Raw genomic sequence first — 6,403 nt, forward strand, 5'->3', positions numbered from 1 at the left:
TCATCCCCAAATAACTATTGGAGTCCCACATGTCTACACTGCAGGTGGTAAAAATGCTTTTAGCTTTTCAGCTGCACATCGTTGGAACATTTTGTAGAAAGCATTGAAGCTTGGTGCAGCCATATCTGTTGACCAGTTTAAATCCATGATCATTGACTATACTGCTTTTGAATGTGATTCTTTTTAACTGTGCTCCTTTGTTCTCTCGTTAATTGTAGCCTTTTTATTCGAGATTTAAATAAAGGTTGAATGACATAACATTGTGTTAAAACATAGCAGAGAGGAGGCAAAACATTGAAATAAATACAGTTGTATTTGGGATACACCAGCTTTGCGAACAGTTAAAGGCAATACGACAGTAGATGTGTGCAAACCCGCCACAAGATGGCGCAACATATCATGCAAGCTGGTGCAGAAGATCAGACTGCTGCCTCTGATGAGGGATGTTTGTCTTATATTTAAAAGATTTTGATAAAAGCAGTGGTGAAAACTTGTGCAAAGTACTAACACCACAATGTAAGAATATAAATTGCCTTCAAAATTATGGTACAAAATGTATTTGATCAACAGCAAAAGTTCTCCTTCTGCAACAAAAGGGTTCTTCTTATTATAAACACCTTTATTAGGTATGATAAAAATGAAAAGATGCAGCATTTTACTGTGAGGTGGAGTCACATTTATTACAATCAAAAACAAAGTGTGTGTGATAACTGTAACCATAAATGGTTTCCTTGCAGTGGAGCCACAGAAGAATGGTTTTAGTTCTTCAAATAGTGCCCCAAGAACTTTGGCAAAAATAGATTAAGGAACTGTTTTCAAGATAGATTTTTGTGATTCCATTTCATTCAGAAAAGAAACTCATTAAAATGGGTCTTTAGGTTTTTGTTTGTTTTAAATAAATGTGTTTTGGGGAAATTTGAATAAAACATAATTTGTAAGTTAAAAAACAAGTGAATGAACAGAGTTTGGCAATTTAATAATGTTCTTTTTTTCTAACAAAGACCCCCAAACCTTAAATTACTTTGTGGGTCCAAACTAAAAATCAATAAATACTGAAGCTACATTTGACAGCTATAAAAGCATTGATTTGAAGAACTTCTATATATAAACTACATAATATTATAAATAAAATATACAACAATTTTATATTTGAGATTCTGGACTGTTGGTCCGGCAGAATAACATTTTGCAAGATGCCAGCTTGGGATCTGGAAAGCTGAGATTGGCATTTCTCACTTTTTTTCTTAGCGTTTCTAGACCTAATAATGAGTCAGTTGAGTGAGAAAATTATTTGCAGATGAATTGATAATGCAAATAGTTGCAGCTCTAATTTCACGTGGAAAAACAAAGAACATTTAGTACTTTAAAGAACCACAAAGTATGTGAAGAACCCTGCAAACAAAGAGTTTCTACAAATGGTGATGGCACATAGAAGAAACAGAGAGACTACACTGGTTCCTAACACTAACTAAATTGATCTCCCTTTAAGGTATTGCAAGATAATTGAAACTAGTTATCAGTTATTATTAAAATTGAATAGACAACTAATTGAAACGAAGTCCTGCTTTGTACATTTTATTCATTTTTTGACCTTTTTTCTGACTGAATCCTGGCTTTTAATGTGAAATACAATGAGAAGTTTGAGAAAAAGAAGATTCAGTGATAAATGTCTCTTTGTTGGACAAACTCAAAGACATCAGAAATATGTCACATGGCCTAAAGCAGACAATGCATTATTGTAAGAGGACACAAGTTAAAAGATTGTGAACCACTGGTTTATTTTTTTAATTGAGGTTTTTAAAAGTTTAATTTTTAAAATCTAAATGCATTCAGCAAGCTCTCAGACGAATATTGTTGATTTTTAAAAAAAGTTAATATTTTTTCTCGGATAGCAGAACAGAATTATTTGGAAAGACTCAAGAAAAGAACACAAAAGTGTACTTAATTGAAGTAGTTGAGTAAATCTACTTAGTTACATTTCAGCACTGGATCAAAAAGGTTTAGTGAAACAACACGGCTTAAACTAGCTTCATAACATCACTGCTTAGTACAGCAGCGGTGGTCCCTCTTTGCCTGAACGCCACACCTTGCCATTCTTTCGCCAGTGCTGTTGCCATGACGACGCCTCCTCCGGCCAGTGCACATAGATGCCCTCTGACCCCTGGAGAGGTGGCCTTTGGCCTGAGGGTCATCATGTGAGGTCAGAGGGTCAGCTGCTGCTAGAAGACGGTAAAAGCACTTCACTGATTGGCTATCATTTGCCCTTTCCGTACCCTCATCTATGTAATTGGCATATTGACCAGCCGGCCCTTTGCACATTGTTAGCAGCACTTTATTCACTTTACACAGAGCAGCGTGTAGCGTGAGTGCTGCTGTTGTATTCAGGCGCCTGGAAATCTTTCGAAAGGTGTGTTTGTGTCTGTAAACCTGAAAAAACATCACTTATCCCCGATCAGGCCTCCAACGCTAATTCTCTCACAGAGCTGGAGACAGTGGATGCAAATCAACTGATACAGGACTTTTGCAATTGTATGGATGAGCGCTTCACTTTAGAACATCTGATAGAAAACTGAGCTGCTGGGTAATGACGGGGAAACCCCTCCGTCCAGCTCGGCTCGGCCTCATTCCTCTTCTCCCTCCTGATGATCTATGCCTCCCAGGCCCATCACTTGTCAATATCTCCACGTTAATTTGAGAGAGACACTGTGTGGGGGCAGGGCTCTCTGAGACTGGTGGGGGGGAGGAAGTGGCACACGGGGGACAAGGACATGAGAAGGAGAGAGGCAGGCGGAGGAGGTGAAACGAGAGGAAAATGAGGAAACGGAAGCAGGATGAGGGATGAGAGAGAGCAGAGTGTGGGTGAGAATGAGAGCACCGGACAAAGAGGCTGTGTTTTAGCCATCATTCTTATGCACAGCTTCCCTCAAATATCAAAAGCCTTCTCCATTTGTCCAAATGAGCCCTGCAGTCAGCAGGATCTGGAATGATAATGGCTGTTTGAGAACGGAGCCCCATTGCGTGGGGAATCCATCATTGTCTGCCATCAAACCTCCGAGCCTCTGCAAAAAGAAAGCGGAGCACGACTGTGATTCATGGCTGGAAAAGAGTTGTGTTTTTACTTGGATGCACACATATCACACACCTGCGGAAATCCTGCCCCCACTATAGATGCTAGAACTCCACCTGGTATCATGAAAGACTTCCGGTATATGGGAACTGACAGCAAAAATAACAGCTTGCTCAATAACCATCCACTCTTCTTCTGTGGTGTTTCTGGGTGGCCCTTCACCTCTGACCCCAGCAGGTAGCAACAATCCTCCCACATCTCAGTGCCTCACATACTTGCACAGAAATGCATAGACGCAGTGGAACGAGTTCATTAGCTCAGCATTAATATTTTTTCCCCACTAATTTCTCTCAGTATTCATTTTTCAGACTCTAATTACCGCTGTTCTTGGCTGTGAGGAGGCCTGAGGAACTGTTTATCAGCACCTCTCATTATTTTAACAAGACCTTTTATCATTTTGCTCACATTGATGCCACACAAACTGTCGGGTGTAATTCTGCAGCTCAAGATTCAGTTGAGACACAAACAGACGGCTTTGTTTCCTTTCTGCTTTTGTTTGCCATTAAATTTGCCAGCTATTTCTAATAGACTTATTGCAGAACATTTTAAAAAGGCCACAGGGTGAGTATCGAGTGAGACTCGCTCCAGTGAATATTTCAGCCTAGAGGAATTCTTTGAAGTAATGGTCTGCTAAGTAACTTCTCTGCATTGAGCTCGATAGTTCCTCCACACTACTTACAGAAATGATTTTTCTTTTCCATGCAGCCATAGTTGAAAAATCATCCGTGCTGCGCTTGTTTGGAGCTGAGAAATATTTGCAGCGCTCGGTAAATGCACAGGTGTGTGCAGCAGGAAGGATTTCCACATTTTCCAGGTCTCCTGCCATCTAATGGGTTATTTGTCATCTGCAGCGTAAAGGATTTTTAAAAGTCAAGCTAGGACCGACTCCCTCCCTATCCTTTCTCTCACCCTCCCTCTCTTTCCCACTACCCCCCTGACACTTGCAATGGGCGATCGATAGGTTATTGATCAACTCTCTCTATCGCCAACCCACCAGACTAATCACCTTAACACCAGCCCAACTCTCTCTCTCCCCTCTCCTCATCTTCTTCCCTGTTGCTCTCTGTTTCCATCTCTTGCTCTGTTGCTCTGTGTCAAACTCATTCACATGGTAAACTGTTCTTTTTGTCCACATTCAAAGCACAAAACCACCATCAAAAGTCTTTTCCTCTCTAAAACAGGCAAACAAAACCTTTACTTTATCCCCATTTTAAATTCACACCGTTGTATCTTGTTTTTCCACTTGGCATTACTCTCCAAACACAAACTATGTGGTAGATAAAACAGGAGGATTTACCGAGTTCTCTCCATCTATCTCTCATTTCTCTCACTGCTCCTTGCTTCCATCTCTCTCTGTCTGTCTTTGTTCGAGGGAAAAATCGATGCAGTGTATGAAACCAGCATATTTCTCTGCCTCCTGCTGGAGGAGACCTGAGGGAAACAGACATGGAGAAGGTGGTTCACAGTAAATGTGTACATTTTTTACTTGCCTTTTGTTCTATTCTAATCAATTTTTAAAGTGTGGGAAGTTCAGTCGGTGAACACTGTTGATGCTTTTAGAACAAAATCTAACGTGTTTTCATTTAGAGGCCAGGAAAGCTGAGATGACAGAACTGTTTTCAGTGAGAATGGCCTTGTTTGGACATTTTGTATCTGCTACATCCACTTCATGATCAATTGCGACCTTTCCAAGCACAGACGACGCTCACTAAATGGCTAAAGAAAGATGCTACAGTTAGTTTTGCGTTGCAGATTTTGCACAACCTCTGAAGTCTATTTCATTTACAAGCCCCAAGTCACTCATTTGTCTCTTAAGGTGTTGTAACCTGTTCAACATATGACTCTCGCTATCCACAGAGCCTTGATTTGAATCAGAAAACCTTAACATATACGTACAAATAACCCTGTTTTCTGTAAATAATTGTTTTCCAAATTTCATATTGAATTTCACCATTGAAAAATTCTGCAGCTCAGCAGTTCATTTTGCACTAAAAGTAGGAAACTTCTCCTTTCAGTTCAGGAAAACCAAAGTCAGCAGAGGTCAGGATTGTTTATTTTTCTTTCTTTTTTGAGCCGGATTTAGATTTTGAAATGCAATCGGCCCCTTTTGGGTAAAAGCTGAGGTTTTCCAGTAGCCCACTAGCTTAATAATCTGTTGCTTTGCCTCTGTATTGTGAAGATAAGACTTTCCCTTAGAAACCTCTAACTGCACTGAGTGATGCGATGAGAAGCAGATAATCCCTGGAGGAGAATCAAGGCGACCTCTGACCTTTGGATATAAAATAACTGCAGACGATGTTGTTCTCAGTAGAGCTTGAAATGACAAGTATGAACTCTCCTGCAATTTGTAACCCACCAACCACATCAGAGGAAAATTTCACTGCTGTTGAAAAAGGAATATTTCTTAAAAAAAAAACAAAACAAACAAAAAAAAAACGACTTCAACCACCTCCTCAGATGTGAAAACACACATATTCTCACAGTGTTACGCCTACAGACAACAACAAACTGCAGAAACAACGTGGCTGTGCAATACTTAGACAAACACCAGGCAGCACACTCACTCACACACACACCTCACAGGAGAATTGATTGACTATTCTGTCTCAATACATCTCTCCTTCTGTTACTTAGCAACCGGTGCCTGAGAGGATATGGATGCTGGAGAAGTTGTACTCCTGTGCATTTTCAGTTGATAAAGAGATATGATTAATGAAAATGTCACAGCTGCTATTTTGCCGAGTGCTGAGAGGTGACTCAAATAGAAGAGAAAGATGGTCTTCAGACATTATTGTTATTTGAAACTGTGAGTTTATTTGTGATTTAAAACACTCCGTAGTGTGTACGCTTATAATCCCAGTTTCAGTATTGTGCCAACAGAACGAGTAAGTTGCTGAGTTGTTTTAATCAATGTGACTTTTCTCAGTTGTTAGCTGCACCATAACGCACAAACAAATCTCTATTGTGCTGCTAAGACTGACAGAAAGACCCACATTTAAGCCTTTTGTGTACTTTAATTGTTTAGAAAATGTTGCTATTCATTTTCTCTTTTGACATACTTTCGTCTCTATTTTGCTCTGTCATATTAGATTTTAATAAGGTCGACTTGTTTTCTGTTAAGTTGCAAAATCTGATAATAGATTGCATGGTTTTTCACATTTAGATTGCATTGTTCCTCCACCTGGAGATGAATTAAAATCACTTAGCTGCAAAATGCAGGGTTTAGAAAATATGCAGACTACGGCAATGAAAACGTTCAATACAAATGCTGCTTAA

The sequence above is a fragment of the Amphiprion ocellaris genome, chromosome 10 (genome assembly GCF_022539595.1).
Source record: "Amphiprion ocellaris isolate individual 3 ecotype Okinawa chromosome 10, ASM2253959v1, whole genome shotgun sequence".
Classification (NCBI taxonomy): Eukaryota; Metazoa; Chordata; class Actinopteri; family Pomacentridae; genus Amphiprion; species Amphiprion ocellaris.